Source organism: Phyllostomus hastatus, unplaced genomic scaffold (assembly GCF_019186645.2).
Source record: "Phyllostomus hastatus isolate PE091 unplaced genomic scaffold, TTU_PhHast_1.1 phas_contig_34, whole genome shotgun sequence".
Classification (NCBI taxonomy): Eukaryota; Metazoa; Chordata; class Mammalia; order Chiroptera; family Phyllostomidae; genus Phyllostomus; species Phyllostomus hastatus.
Genome location: NW_025333857.1, coordinates 49,284,908 through 49,301,952, shown reverse-complemented (window position 1 = coordinate 49,301,952; position 17,045 = coordinate 49,284,908). Strand labels below are relative to the sequence as shown.

Genomic DNA, 17,045 nt, shown 5'->3' with positions numbered 1-17,045 from the left:
CCCTCTGATGTCCCATAGCTTGGCGTGCATACCTGTTACAGCAGTTAGGCAATACATGGACGTTGTCGAAGGATCTAAAATTTCACCTAGACTGTGAGCTCACATGCATATTTCTGGATGATGTAAATGGATAGTAGGAGCCTGGTCCATCTTTAGAACATAGGTGGTCTGCGGATGTGTAGTATATTGAAAATAATGCTGCACATCCTCAAGAATACTATCTAAGCGGCTGGGGTTGTTGAGACAAGGGGAAGGGGAGAGAGAGAGGCAAATAGATGGAAATTGGGTAAGGAATGAGATTCTGTAAGTCTCCAGATGGTAAAAACAGAGGAGGGGAGAGTGTCAGGTGTGTAGGCAGTTGTAGGTCTAGTCAAGGGGCCCTTGCCACGGGAACCCGAGTCCTTCCTGCTCTCTGAAGTAGGCTCTGAGGCCTTCCTGGGGCAGTAAGGAAGAGCTATGACTACCAAGAATCAGGCTTACGATTTATTAAGTGCCATCTTGATGCCAAGTATCATGCTTGGGACTTTCACGTATATTGCATTTCAGTTAATCCTGGCAACAGCTCACTGGGACAAGACTATAATCCCTTCGTGTTGTTTAGGAAATAGACTCGGAGAAGCCAAGTGGAACTCACATAGCTAGTAAGAATCTGGGTTTCTCTGTCGTCATGGTCTCGCTGTAATTCATTCTCAATACTTTGATCCACTAGTCCTCACAACTGCTTCTAAAAAATCTTTTTTGATTTCTTTGCTTCTTTGAAGCAAATGCTCGTGTGTCAGGGGAGCAGGGAAAGAAAAACACAGAAAATAAAATTAAAAAATTAAATTCCTACCATTGAGATACACCCACCACTAAAAGTATAGATCCTTGCAGCTTTTTTTCTATATTACGCATAATTTTGAAAAAACAATGTTAGGATCAGATAAGATGTTTTTGAAACTTGTTTTTCCACCTACTATTGTGAAAAATGAGTTACTATGACAAATATGAATATTAATTTTGCTCAATGTTTTTCCCTTTTTAGAGAAAGACTCTAACGAGGCTTTTGGACAAACCACATAACCTCTCTGGGACTCAGGCTGCTCACCTCAGGACCGTGGTGAGGGGTAGACTTGGTCATGTGGGTGAGCTCCTGCCCGGCGCAGTGCCTGTCACAGCCACTGGTGCGCCCCCACCCCTCCCTTCCCCTAAGTAGAGGCCCAGAGCTTGCTGGCCTCCTCAGGGGCTATGCAGAAGCTCTGCTGTCCTCCACCTCTGCTCCACGTCCTTCGTTTCCTGTCCCCTGTTGACTGAGGAAAGGGCTCACCCCAAACCCTCTAAGTTGACTCTTAAAAGGGGTGGACTCTTCTGTTTCATAAAGTCCGTGGTCTCTCTTCACAAACTGGGACTGTGCTCGTGAGCTAGACTGGACAATAATCTGAGTGGCCCCACAGTGTTGGATATGGGTCTCCTCCATAATTAGCCAGTGTCCCCACCATCTGGACTCTTCTACCTGACAGGGATTCCTTGTCCACACAGAACTGTCCAAGAGACCTGCCCCTGCTGACCGAACTTTCCCCTCTGTTCCAAGCTTGCTTTGCCGACTCTAGTCCAGCCAGAGGCCCTTGTTGGCGGTGCTAGCTGGTCCTCACTCTAGACTCGGACACTCCTGGCATAATTTGTTAGTCTCATTTGGGTAAAGGCCAACACTTTACTTTTTTTAAAAAAAGAAATTATTTAGTTATTTTTAGAGAGAAAGGGAGGGAGGGAGAAAGAGAGGAAGAGAAACATTGATAAGTTGCCTGTTACCTCTTGCATTCCCCCAACTGGGGGACCTGGCCCACAACCCAGGCATGTACTCTGATGGGGAATCTAACCAGTGACCTTTCTGTTTGCAAAGGTCTACCCACTGAGCCACACACACCAGTCAGGACTCACATGCTGCTTCTTGAAAAGCAGGGCAGGAGCACCCTTCTCGTTGCTAAATGAGATGCTGTCGGATTCATGAATCATGTAATGCAGCCAATTAGATCTTAAAAAAAGGAAGAAGCAAAGCAGGACAGCCAGGTTTCTTTTTATGCCTATTTATGGATATACTATAGAAAACTTGGAAACTGTGCTCAACAAAGAGAAGAAAATAAAAATCTCAATTCAGGGCTGAGCATGCACTGATCACGTTTTGGTGTCTATTCCTCCAGTCTTTTCTCTGTACACATATGGCACTTTCTCAAGTCTCAGATTGCCAGAAGCATCGTCTCATTAATAATAACAGCTTTTCAGGGAGGCAGCAATGGGGAAATCCACTACATTAAATATTCATATTGATCATAAGAGATATCCTTACTTCAGAAATAGTAGTAAAAATATCATAGTTCCTAGGAAATATTATATATATTATATATTTTAATTTTTCTCAAAAGCTGGATGGTACTGTAGTCTGCTTTTTTCCACTTGGCAACATGTTATGAACATATTTCCTTGCCATTGAATAGTCCTCTACAATATATATTGCTTGACATTCTCCTACAAAATGAAAATAGCTTTTCTTTTTCTGATTATAAAGACAATACATATTCATGTGGCAAATTCATGCAATGCAAAAAAATATAAAGAAGAAAATAAAAGCCAGCTCAAATCCCATTACCTAGTGGCAACCACTGTTAACATCTTTTGTATTTTCTGAGCAATCTCTATTAATGTATATTCTTATGTAAAATATATATTATGTAAATGCATAATACTATAAATGGTGCTTCATAACATGCTTTAATTTTTCATTTAGCAATAAGTCACAGGGATTCCTCCAAGTCCATAAATATAAGTCTACTTCGTCACTTTTAAAGTCTGTATCATATTTCACTGTATGGTGCAGCATAATTTATTCACCTGGTTTCCTACTGATTGACATTTAGGTTTCTTCCAGTTGTTCATCATTGTGCATAACATCTTTCTACAACTGGCTCCTTGAAATAAATTCCTGAGTCAGAGGATGTATGTTTCAAATTTGGAGATGCACAGGAGATGCCCAGCAAGTTGCCCTTCAGAGGCTGTACTGCTCTTATGCTCCCACTAACAGTGTCTGGCTTCCCCTCACCTTGCCTAAAGTAGGTATCATCATTAAAAGATTTTTTATCAATCAGTTTCAACTGATGGCAAGGTTGAAAACCTAAGGGTGCCAAGATAATTCGATGTGAAAAGAATAGTCTTCTAAACAAATGGGCTGAGACTACGATATATACACATGCAAAAGAACGAAGTTCAACTTCTACGTCATACTGTATTAAAAATTTACTCAAAATGGATCATGGACTTTAATATAGAAGCTAAAACTATGACTTGGAAGAAAACATAGGAATAAATCTTCATGACCTTGGATTTGGCAAAGCTTCCTTAGGCATGAGAAGTACAACTTACCAGAGAAAAAAACAGATATATTGGACTTAATCAAAATTGAAAATTTCTGTGCCTCAAATGACACTGTGAAGAAAGTAAAAGATGCCCCGGCAAGTGTGGCTTAGTTGGTTGGAGCATTGTCCAGTCATCTGAAAGGTTGCAGGTTCAATCCCTGGTCATGGCACATACCCAGGTTGCAGGTTTGATACCCACTTGGGTGCATGTGAGAAGGCAACACATCGATGTTTCTAACATCGATGTTTCTTTCTCTCTCTACCCTCCCCCCAACCCCTCTCTCTGTCTCTCACCTCCCCTCCTTTCTCTCTAAAAGCAATGAAAAAAAAAATGTCCTCAGGTGAGGATAAAAAAGAAAAAAAAAGAAAGTAAAAGACAATGCATGGAATGAGAGAAAATATTTGCAAATCCTATATCTAATAAGGGGCTTGTATTCAGAATATAAAAGAACTATCAGAACTCAGTAACAAAAAGACAACCCAATTAAAGATGGGCAAGGCATTTCCTCAAGGAAGATATACAAATCATCAATAAACATGTGAAAAGAAGTTAAACATTAGTAGGCATTGAGAAATGCTAGTCAAAGCCATCATGAAATACCACTTCACATCCACTAGGATAGTTACAATAAAAACAGACCAGTGTCGGTGTGGATGTAGAGAAATGGGAAGGAACCCTTGTGCTTTGCTGGTGGAAATGTAAAGTGGTGCAGCTGCTGTAGAATTCCTCAAAAAGTTTGACATAGAGCCAGCAATTTCATTACAAGGTATAAACTCAAGAGAATGAAAATATATGTTCGTACAGAATTTGTGCATGCATGTTCATAGCAGCATTATTTATAATAGCCTTAAGTGGGAAACAACTCAGATGTCCATAATCTGGTGAATGGATAAACAAAATGTGAAATACCCATACAATGATCTTTTTTCAGCCATAAGAAAGAATGAGGTACCAATATTGCTACAACATGGATGAATCTTAAAAAGATGCTAAATGAATGAAGCCAGACATGAAAGCCAACCGCACACTACATGATTCCATTTATGTGAAATGTCTAGAATGGGCAAATCCATAGAGTAAGAAAGCAAATTAGCCTTGGCTGGTGTGTCTCAGTGGATTGAGTGCCAGCCTGTGAACCAAAGGGCTGCTGGCTTGGATTCCCAGTCTAGGGCTCATGCCTGGGTTGTGGACCAGGGCCCTAGTAGGGGGTGTGTAAGAGGCAACCACACATTGATGTTTCTCTCCTTCTCTTTCTCCGTCCCTTCCCCTCTCTCTAAAAATAAATAAGTAAAATAAAAAATTTTAAAAAAGAAAGCAAATGAGTGGTTGCCAGAGGTTGCAGGAAGGTGAGATAGAAAGTGATTGCTAATGGCTATGGGGTTTCTTCTTGGGGTGATGAAAATATTCTGGAATTACATGACAATGATTTGGTTGCACAACTTTGTGAATATACTAAAACCCAGCAAACTGTATACTTAAAAGAAAGTTAAACATAGAGCTACCATATGACCCAGCAGTTCCACTCCTGGGTACATGCCCAAAAGAACTGAAAATGTCAATCCACACAAAAACTTGTACAGGAATGGTCATAGCATCGTCATTTATAATAGCCCCAGTGGAAATAACCCAAATGGCCATTAACTGATGAATGCTTAAATAAAATGTGGTATATCCATGTGGTAGGCAGAATAATGTCTCTCCAGAGATGTCTTAATCTCTGGAACTTGTGAATAAGTTCCTTAGGTGGCTAAAGGGATTGTATAGGTGTGATTCAGGATCATGAAATGATATCGTCCCAGATTATCCATATATGGCAAAGGTCCTTAAAAGTTGTAGAGGGAGGCAGAAGAGAAAGGAAGAGGGAGAGTTGACTACAAAAGAAGAAATCAGAATGATGTGACTTGATAAGGATTCAACAACCTACCATTGCTGGCTTTGAACTCGGAGGAAGAGTGTCTTAAACCAAGGGGCGTGGATGGCCTCTGGAAACCGGAGAAAGGAAGGAAACGGGTTCTCCCATGCAGCCTCCGAAAAGGAATGAAGCTCTGTCAGCACCCTGTTTTTCGCCCGTGATAACCATTTCAGATTCTAACCTACAGAACTGTAAGATGATAAATGTGTGTTGTTTGAAGCCACTAAATTTGTGGTAATTTGTCATGACAGCAGGTAGGAAACTGATACGTCCATACAATGTTTGGCCGTAAAAGGAATGAAGTACTCATAAATGCTACAACGTGGATGAAACTTGAAAATGCCATGTGAAAGAAGACAGACACAAAAGGCCACATAGCGTATGCTTCCGTTTCTGTGAATGTCTAAAGCAGGCAGATCCTTAGAGACAGAGAGCAGCTTAGTGGTTTCCAAGGAAGGGGTGTAAGGAGAATGACTGCTAGTTAGAATGGGCTTTCTTTTTGGGGTAACAAATGCTGTGGCATTTGATAGTGGTGATGGTTGCACAACTCTGTGAATAATACTAAAAACTACTGAATTGGCCACTTTAGAAGGGTGAACTTTATATCATAACTTTATGATATATAAATTATGTAAATATATAATCTAAATGATATATAAATATCTTATATAAATTATATCTCAAGTATATACATTATATAAATAGGAATCATATCAACAAAGCTAAGTTTTTTTGATCAATTAGGTAAGTTGACAATGCTATCTCATTTTTCTTTTATTTATTTATTTACTAGACAGGAAAGAGAGATTGGTTGATTTTGTTGTTCCACTTACTTATGCATTCATTTGTTGATTCCCGTGTGTGCTCTGACCAGGGATAGAACCCACGACCTTGGTGTATCGGGATGATGCTCTGACCAGCTGAGCTACCCTGCCAGGGGCCATTCTAATGGGGCTGAATATTTTTTCAGGTATTTATAAGCTAGTTGTATTTCTTTGTTAAGTTGACTGTTGGTATTTCAAAATTATTTCTTAATAAGTGCTTTGTATATATTAAAAATATTAACCCTTTATCTACCATACACATTCAAACTATTCTTCCCCACCTGTTTTGTTTCTGGGATGGATAAACACGCACACACTGGGGAGGATGATGACGAAAAATTTGAAATTGTATTTAGGATAAAACTAACTTTTATGGTTATCGCTTTCACGTCCTGCTTAGAAAGGCCTTTTCCACTCCAAGATTATATCATTACTCACCTATATTTTCCTCCAGTACTTCTGGGTTCATTTTTATGTGAAATCTTTCTATAGACTAATCTTTTCATGTATGGTTTGAGGTAAATGTAATTTTATTCATTTTTAATGATTAGCCAGTTGTTCCAATACCATTTATTTATTTATTTTTAAATGACTAGTGAGACATTTTACTTTCTCTTTTTTTTTTAAGTACTTTATTTTTTTTTAAAGATTTTATTTATTTATTTTTAGGGAGGGAAGGGAGGAAGAGAGAGAGAGAGAGAGAGAAACATCAATGTGTGGTTGCTGGGGGTTATGGCCTGCAACCCAGGAATGTACCCTGGCTGGGAATTGAACCTGGGACACTTTGGTTCCCAGCCCATGCTCCAATACCATTTATTAAATAACCATCTTTCCCCAGTGAACATGAAATATGACATAAATTCTTATATATTCTTAAGTTTATTTCTGGACCTCCTTCTCTGTTTAATTAGTTAATTAAGTGTATCTATCTATCTGCCCCCTTCCCAGTACCCATCTGGGAGAGTTTGGAAGGTAGAGCCAGCAGACAAACGGCAGAAGACAAGAAGTAGACTCTCCGGAGAATGGGCTCAGAGCAGTGCTGGCCTCGAGAGGCCAAGGCCCAGGTGAGGGTGCATCTCTGTTAACCTTGCAGAAGTGGGGAAGTACCTTTTGGAATGCACAGTAGCACCTCTACCCTGATGCTATGCCCTCTCGCCCTCTGTTTTTCTCCTTCCCTATTCTTCTCTCCCCCTCCAAAGAATATCTTATCAGTTTAGGTGTTCAATGATAGCAGAAGGTTATCTGGTCAGTCATGATAAATTTAACTTACTTGCTTATCTCCACACCCTCCCAAGCCCTTAAAAGGACTCAAAGATAGAGAGCTGAGGAAATTTTCTCAGAAAATAGAACAAAAAAAGAAAGACATTATTACAGGTAAAGGAAAAATAAAAGTAATGGATCAGTCCAGGAGGTCCAATATTTGACTAATCAGAGTGCAAAAAAGAGGAAAGACATAAAATGGAGGGAATAAAGTGGGAGTCTACATCCCAAAACGGTGAGGTGTCCCTCCAACTCCTTGCCACCAGCTCAGCCCCAGAATGCTAAAAGCTAATCTCCTAAGTCCCGAGACTAAAGGATTCTTTTCTGGGGAAAGTGACTGAGTTAAGAGAAAATAAATATCTAAGATAACCAAATCTGTTTTATTTTAGTTATAATATTTTAACTTCCAAGGGCTCTTTCTTGCTCTTTGTACTTATTCATTTTTCATAGCATCTTGTTTTTATTTCATCCATGTAACATCTCTTAAAAAAAAAAACAAACAACAAACCAATACTGTAGGTTGGGGAAGTCAAAGCTGTGTGGGAGTGAGAGTGTAAAGAGAGCCACATTCTTACTTTCCATAGTAGGAAGCTGATAGCTAATGTTAGCTGTTAATGTCTAAACTTAATAAAAACAGTATAACCACATTATATAAAAGGAAGCAAAGACTAGAGGCAAAGGCCAATAGAGTGGAGGTTGCTGTCTCTGGAGAACAGGAGGGCCAAGGCAAAGGACAGCTGTTTTGGTGACAAGCTCTGTAGCAGCTCTGTTTGGTGTTTAGAATTCTGACCATCTATTACTCTGAAACCAATGAAATTTAAATCGATATCCAGTAGGGTAAAGGCAGTTTCTTCAATAAATAGTATTGTGAAAACTGGGTAGGTACAGGTAGAAAAAAATGAAACTAGACCACTTTCTTACACCATATACAAGAATAAACTCAAGATATATTAAAGACTTAAATGTAAGACCTGAAACCATAAACTTCCTAGATGAAAACATAGGCAATAAACTCTGGTATTGTTCTTAGCAATATTTTTTTCTGTATATGTCTCCTTGGACAGGGAAAAAAAAACTAAATCAAACTAAAAAGTTTTTTTACAGCAGAAGAAACCATGCACAGAATGGAAAGACAACCTACTGCATGGGAGAAGATATTTGCCAATGATATAGCTGATAGGGAGTAAATACCCAAAATATATAAAGAACTCGTATAACTTAAAACAACCAAAAAACAATCTGTTTAAAAAACGGGCAGCTTAGACATATGAAAAGATGTTCAGTGTCACTAATCATAAGAGAAATGCAAAGTCAGACCCTGATGAGATCACCTCACCCCTGGCAGAATGGCTGTCATCAATAAATCAACAAACAACACGTGCTGGCGAGGATGTGGAGAAAAGAGAACTCCCGTGCACTGTTGGTGGGGTTGCAGATTGGTGGAAAACAGTACAGAAGTTCCTCAAAAAATAGAACTGCCATATGACCCAGCAATCCCACTTCTGGATATTTACCTGAAGGAATTCAAAACACTAATTTGAAAAGATAAATGCATCCCTCGTTCACTAAAGCATTGTTTACAGTAGCCAAGACATGGAAGCAACCTAAGTGTTTCCATCAATAGAGGAGTAGATAAGACGATGTGGTACATATATACAATGTAATATTATCTGACCATAAAAGGAGAATGGAATCTTACTATTTGTGACAACATGGGTGGACCCAGAGGGTATTATGCTAAGTGAAATAAGTCAGACAGAAAGACAAACACCATATGATTTCACTTATATGTGGAATCTACAGTGGAATCTAAGAAAACAAAGAAAGAAAGAAAACAGAAGCAGACTCATAGATACAGAGAACAAACTAATGGTCGCCAGATAGAAGTCTGGGTTGGGGAGCTGGGTGAAAAAAAGGTGGAGGAATTAAGAAGTACAAATTGACAGTCACAAAATAGTCATGAGGATGTAAAGTACAGTTTAGGAAATGGGGGCAATAATATTGTAACAACTATGTATGGTGTCAGGGGAGTACTAGGCTTATGGGGGGGACCCACTTTGTAAGTTACATAAATGTCTAACCACTATGCTGTACACCTGAAAGTAATATAATATTGGATGTCAACTGTTAACTGAAAAACATTTAAAAATAACATTTTGAGAAAGGAAAAAATACTAACAGAAAGCAAGCTGGCAGAGGAGGGCCCTGATAGTGGGTGTGGGTATCGGGCAGAGGTGTTCTGCCTGCCGCAGAGATCTGTCTGTTCCCAAAGGGCTGAAGGTCCCCAGGGTGCAGAGGACAGCTGGTGTGGGCGGAGCCAAGGGCCTTCCTACCTTTTCTCTCAAGCAGTCTGCTCGTGGAATGAAAGTGGATATGAGCTCGAAAATGGGACAGATTTTCTGAATCCAGTTGCAGCGACATTCACAGTAAAAGAGGAGAGATGTTGCCAAGACACTGGTGTTACATTTCGCTCAGATTTTGCGTGGGGTTGGGCGAGTCCTTATTTCCCCATTTCTTCAGATATGTTTTAGCAAGAAACTGAGCGATAGCCAGGGGCTACTAGGCAGCCACTGTTTGTTTGTTTTTAATTTTTACTTTCTTAAATTTTTAAAATGATGTTAGAGAATGAGGAAGGAAGAAAGAGAGCAGCCTTGTTTTGGAGCGAGAGCACGTCTCCTTTGTGCGTGACCCTCCCCATAACACACTACTGGGGTTGTTTCCACCGCGTGGGGTTGCAGCGTGAAAAGACTGGGCTTTTTAAAGGATCAGCATCATTTATACACATGCTATGAACGGAAACCGGCTGTGATAGGCACTCATTTAGTTAGAGCTATTTCTGCACCGGCAGGCTAATTAAAAGCCTGTGACAATACCCCACACCTGAGGTAACAGAAGTTTAGACCAAGTTGGGTTTGTTTTGTTTTTTTTGTTTTGCTTTTTTCTGTAAAAAGAGGAAGGGTCAATATTTCACAGGAGGACCTGACAGGGCTTTGTGACAGGCTGAACGTATGAGGTGAAGGGGCAGGGACCTCTGCCTGCTGAGTCCCTCTTCTCTTCACAGCCCGGACCAGCCGGTCCCTCTGCAGGCTCTGGCCTGCGCGGGACTATAAGGGGCCCTGGGTGGTTCAGTGGCTCAGCCTGCCTTCCGGGCCCACCCGTCCCTTTCATCCTGCTCCTGGGAGCTACGCTCTCACCACACTGTGGGACTTGTTGAAGGTGTGGTGACGTGGCGCACAGAACACTGAGGTTGGACGTGGTCCATTGTTCATTCTCTCACTTACTGAGGCTTCCCGAGCCTCGGTTTCCGCACAGGTAAAATGAGGATGAATAAATATCCCCGCCGCACCAGTCTGTTTGAGAATTGGAGGAATAGAGTTGTAATGGTTCGCAGGAAGGTAGTAAGATAAGTCACCTGCAGGAGAGGGTGAATGGAGTGGGGGAAGGAGTGGGAGTGGAGCTTTTAGAGCATACCCTTTTTTTTTTAACTACATAAACATACTACTTTTTCAAAACAGAAACACAATGTAAACAAAGGTTTATCAGATTCCTAATTTCCTGTCTATTCAGATGTGTTTTAGAGAGAAGTAGGGAGCCACTCTTTTCGCCAGACAGCCAGTACTTCTTCCTGCAACAGCACCAGCAGGTGGTTCGTGGACAGAATCACATACACTCTCCCCATGAATGTTGGGCGTCCTATGTTGCTGAAAGGGAGTGGGGACCGGAGACTGGCTACCTCCTGTCTGTGAGAATCTTAGAAGTCCATAAGCCCAGATGGCCTGCCACTTCAAGACAGCTGGACAGTAGGGAACTGTTTCAGCCTCATGACAAAAATGGTCCGCCTAGGTGGCAGTGAGGACTCTGCTCCGACGGTGAAGAGCTCTGGATCCTGGTTCCAGCATCATTGTGTAATTCCAGCGGGTTCCTTCCCCCCTCCGTGTCTTCTGTTGAATGCAGGAACACAGCCGCCTGGTCTCTGAGATGCCCCCAGCTCTGACATGCTGGGACACAAGGCTGATTTCTAACAACAGAGGTTACCATGATGTGATATCTGGAGAGGACTTGCTAGTGGCATTTTTACATCTAAGGCAAGAGCAGGGCCATGAATTCCACGATTATATTTTCACCTTTTATTTCCCTTGATATTAAAGTAGTTCTCTGAGAATGCTGAGTCGAGTCAAGTGTGTATTCCAGGAAAAGGAAACTGAGGCTCGTTTCAGTCGCACCACTGGTGTGGTCCCAATGCTGCCTGCTGTCGGTGCCAGGCTGAGGGCACATCAATGCTATATTATGACTATGTGGCACTGTATGTGGCTATCAGTGAGTAGGGTCTCGCAGGTCAGATCGTTCAAATTCTAACAAGACTCAAACAGGAGCTGTGGTGCCAAGGAACTCACCTCCTCCTGCAGTGCATTGTGCCATTTTTATATTGCTCAAATCATTAGGGAACCGTCCCTTAGCTGGAGCTGAAATCTTGACTTCATATACCTGCCAGTCCTAGCTTTGCTCTCTGGGCTGCAAACTACACCTGTGTTCTCTCTGGCCAAGTCTGCAAACTGCTGAAATGTGGGTCAGTGATGGACCATGTCTTGTTCACTCTTTAAAAATATCTCAATTAGTTTCCAACATTAAAACATCATACAACTTTTTACATAATCTATTTCTGGCTTCTCTTGAAAGATCAAAAGATCTGTGTAGTTGCCACCCCCATATGACCCTTCTCTGTTTTGTAATGATTCCAAGTGTTAGACCAGTCCCCACCCTGCTGGCTTAGCCTGTGTGCTTTTGGGAGAGGCTGGTCCCACCCCTGGTGCTAGGGCAGGGCATGCAACATGTACCAATTCATCAGCATAGTCTCATCTCTTGTCAGAAATGGGCACTATCTCAGAGATTGGGGTCCCTGGAAACAGAACCTGAGATGGAGAGTTCCAGGCAGACGTTTGCTGAGGAATGCTCTGGGGTTGCCCACCTGTGGGGACATGAAGAGATCAGGGTGCGGGTGGAGAGAAGCTGACCGCCACAATAGCTGCCATGTGGTAGTCACAACCAAGGCCTCAGCTGACCCCCCAGGACATCAGCCCTTCAGAGTTGTCCCTAATGGAAATAAAGGGGCCGGGTATTCGTATTCTCACATCGAATCCACCAGCCATTGGCCACAGGCCTCACCCTGGGAGGGGGTGTAGCACCTTGGGGGGAACAGCTTCCTGAGACTGACAGCGAGGATATTCCCAGCAGCTGAGGGATGTGTGTGTCCTCCCTGAAGAGGGGGTGTGGGCAGAGCCCCACAGTATGCACTACAGGCACATGACCCAGTCCAGATTCAGAGAGGTTTGCTAGGGTTCCTGAGAAGGCAGCTTCCAGAAGTGACCCTTATCTGTCTGGATCTGGGCGAGGAGCCCTGGCCCTTGTTGGCAGCCTCCTCGCATCGAAGCCAGCTCTGATCGCTTTGGTGTTCGGCTGAACCAAGCCAGCCTTGGACTCTTAGTGTTTGACTGTTATGTCAGTTTTCAGCCGTGTTGTAGTTACTTATAAATGAACACACTTTCTGACCCATTCTGCCAACACGGAGCTGTGTTTTCCAGCAATAACTTGCTCAGAGTAGCAGCTTCCTTCCTTTTAGAAGGGTCACTGGTTTCTGGTTTACTAGTGACCACTAGGCTTTTAGGAGTGGTAGCAGAGAGCTAAATCCCAAGCTTCTAACAGGAAGAAGTCAACAGATAACATCTGAAGTGAAAAAATCAAGAAATAGCAGAAGCATGTGTTTATAAATATGCAGATAAACATCAGAAGAAATAGCTACAAGAGCTGGCAGTAGTTGCCTCCAGGGAGATCTCTCCAGATGGGGTGGGACAAAAGGCCACAACTCATTTTTTTTTTCTAATTGATTTTTAGAGGGAGAGAAGGTGGGTGGGGTGGGTGGAGGGAAAGAGAGGTTTGTTATCCCACTTGTTCATGCATTCATTGGATTGGTTGCTTTTTTTTTTTTAAGTTTTACTATTTATTTATTTATTTTTAGAGGGAGGGGAGTAGAAGGAGAGAAACATCAATGTGTGGTTGCCTCTTACACTCCCCCTACTGGGGACCTGGCCCACAACCCAGGCATGTGCTCTGACTGGGAATTGAACCAGCGACCCTTTCGTTCGAAGGCTGGTGCTCAATCCACTGAGCCACACCAGCTGGGGCAGATTGGTTGCTTCTTGAATGTGCCCTGCCCAGGGATCAAACCCACAACCTTGGTGTATTAAGACGATGCTTTAATCAACTGAGTAACCCAGACAGGGCCACAGCTGGTTTTTGTGGGAAGCCTCTCAGTGCCCTTTGACTTGAAGCTCCGTGTACTCCTGAGAATGCATGTCCTGGGGCATCCGCACTCTGCTCTGTGAATCTCCCATCACCCAGCTCTCCTGCCTTCCTCTGGCCTTTCTCCTGGGTAGGGGGTTCCCTAAGTGCTGGTTGAATAATCATCTTAAGCTACTTTCTCTCCTGATTGACTTACTTGATCTTCTGCATCTAGGAAACTTCTTTCCCTCCTCCTGACTTCTCCCCTTAGGATCTACATCCGTATTTCTTCCACAGGATCACCTTGGAGCTCCCCTGCCCTGTCTGACACTCTATGAGGTCTAAAAAAGAGATGGAAACATTGAACAAGTCATAAGAATGTATCTCATTTACTTAAGATTATTACCATATTTTGCTGTGTTATAATGCACACTTTTTTGCCCAAATTTTGAGGGAAAGATAAGGGTGTGCATTATACATGAGTATAATGATTATATACCATGGGTATAATGATTGGGATGTACAATGGTATAATGATTGGTGTACAATGTGCACCAAATTTGGGTGCACATTATACACAGCAAAATATGGTAGTTATTTTTTTCTTTTGTCAGAAGAAACAGGCATTTATTGAGCGCCAATCATGTGCCATGTTTGATACCAGAGGTTAGCATGTGGTTTTGCTATTTTAACATTTTTTCATGGCCTCAAGTTTTTGTTTCCTCAATTGAAGCATCTCTAGAATGTATATAAAGTTATGAAGATTGAATGAGTCAATGTCTGTAAAGCCTTTTTAAAAGTACTTAACACAACGTTACTAAATGGCACAACATTTGGATAGCTGTGTGTTTGTGTGTGTGTATTGTAGGTACTGGCTTTAGGGATAATAAGAAAATGCTCGTGTTCTTAAGAGTCACCTTTTAGGAGAGACAGACACATCTCAAACAAAAATATCACAAACAAAAAGTGATATTTAACTATGATATAATGTGGTAAGATTTATATCAGGAATATAATATAAGGAGTATGACCAAAGTACTGTAAGCACACAGATTGGGGGAAGGGACAGTTCTTCCTGGGGTGGGGTGGAGAGTGGGGGCCCACCAAGATCTCACCGAGGGAGCATCATTTTAGATGGACTTCAAAGAACACGTATAGCTTCCTAGGGGGGCAAAAAGGATATTTCAAGTGGAGAAACTGGCAGTAGGCAAAGTCTGAAGAAGTGGATTGAAAAGGGCTGGCATGTCAGGGGAGTGAGAAAGATGTTTCGCTACTTTAAGAGCTGTAGCTATGGAAAGAGCTGGCAAAGAGAACCTCTCGGAAAACCTTCAGGCAGATTTACGTCTGGATGGGAGGAGCCTCTCCTATAGACAATGTGCAACCTTTACTTTTTAATTTGTTTTTTTCTTAACGTGGTAAAATCCACATAACATAAAAGCCACCATTTTAACCATTTAAAGTATACAATTCAGTAGCATTCAGTACATTCACCGTGTTGAGCAACCAACACCTCTACCTAGTTCCAGAGCGTGGCCATGACCATGCCCCCTTCTGGCTGCCCGATCCCTGACAACGATGTAGCTGCTCTCTGTCCCTGCACCTGTGCCTAGTCTGGACATTTCATATAAGTTGAATCATACACGCCATAGGGTCTTTCAATACTGTTAAAAAGTGAAATGACATCTTATGAAAAAAATTTTGATCTTATGGACCCCCTGAAAGAGTAGGAGGATCCCTGAGAGGGCTGCAGACCAGACTTGGAGAACTGCTGGTCTAGGTCACCCAAGGCGTGGGCGCCAGCTCCCCATTACAGCTTCTGTTCCAGCACGAGGCGGTTATCACGTCCCCGTGTCCAAGGTGAGGCCTCCCCATCTCAGCCTCTCATGTCCCCGGGAAACTTTCTGCAAAGTTGAGGTCAGTAATACAGTAATGGGTTCACGTTTAAACTGTGAAGGAAACAGCCAACCAAATGGGGTCCAATTTTAATTTATTATTAATACATCTGAACGTGGTAAAAAAAAAAACAGTACCACAAACGTATTTCCAATAAAATTCTGACCACTTCCTGACACTATCATTACATTTTATAATCACAGTGATTATCTTTTCCCCGTGATGAGGGACGGCATGTACTTCTGAACAGCAAGCAGCAGAGGTGCCGTAAATTGCTAGTCCCTTTCTCTTCTAGTGATCCCAGCTTATTTTATTCTTCAAGTATTCTTCTCAGAGAAATTAGCACACTTATTATCCAGCATATTCAAATGTTAATGTGCACGCTGTACTGGCACTATTATGAAACCCATTTTGCTCAGGAGCTAAAATTATGTTGCCATTCTGTTTGGTGCTAGAGGTTCTGTGCTCGAAACCTGTTTCCGACATGCAAAGAGCCAAGGTTATTTAATTAGGATGCTGAGCTAGAATGAGCAGAGTCTGACACTTAATATAGAACCTGTGAGCTAACTGGGGTGAGCAAGTATAAAGCCTACACATTTTGAGTGGACCATCCATCACTGTGGAGACGATCGATATTTGGGCAGACTGGCTTTGGGGCATGTTTAACATTGTTCCTCCAGGGTCTCTACTAAACTCGGCCTCTGCAGCTTAAACTGCCAAAACTCACAGTTCTGACGATTGGAAACATTCCCCTCATACTGAGCTGAAATCTGCCAGAATTTTCACTCATTTGTTTTTGCTCTGCCCCCTGGAGATGTCTGCTCTTCTGCTGTGTGACTGCCCTTCAGAGACTGAGCAAAGGGACCCTGTCCCCATGGCCTGCTCTTCTAAGGCTCAGTGGTCCCAGGTCCTACAAAGACAGGTTGCCAGTCCCTTTGCCAACATGGTCACTCAGTTTGTCAACGTCTCCCCGCCTTTTAAAGTGAGGTGCTCAGAACCTGCCACAATGCTGCAGGTGTGATCTGATCAGTGTGGAAACGAGCAGGTCTTTTTTGGATATGAACACACTTGTTAGATATGATTCTATTAGTGCTCTCCAAGAGTATATATAACCTTGTTATCCAGCACTGATTCATAATCAGCTAAAACAACCGAGTCTTCTGAATCGTATGTTGGTATTTAAGCAATTAGCCATTTTCACCCAAATACAGGGCCTGAGATTTAGCATCATTACGTTTCATCACGTTTGGCCCAATGCTTTGGCCTGTCAAGAGCTTTCTGCCAATCCTTCCCATCCACAAATGCATCAATCCATCAATATTCCCGTCTTTATATAAATCAAAGTTAAAAACACCTGACATAAAAAGACCTCTGGATGGAACCCTTTGCTTACAACTACAGACCTTAAATCAAAGTGTTCAGTCAACCAGTTGTAACCCTCCCTCCCCACCCCCAGTATACACACCCCCATCTCAGCAGTTCCTTTTTCTGAC

General features: G+C 42.2%; 1 protein-coding gene across 1 annotated transcript in view; it reads left to right on the top strand.

The window, feature by feature from the left end:
- The first annotated feature begins 1,139 nt into the window (after window positions 1-1,139).
- The window catches only part of HEMGN (hemogen), a 42,743-nt gene continuing 26,837 nt past the window's right edge, over window positions 1,140-17,045 (top strand). The window contains exons 1-3 of the mRNA XM_045839987.1: window positions 1,140-1,163; window positions 6,174-6,269; window positions 7,072-7,187. The gene's annotated coding sequence lies outside the window, so the exon portion shown is untranslated. The remainder of the gene's footprint in view (window positions 1,164-6,173; window positions 6,270-7,071; window positions 7,188-17,045) is intronic.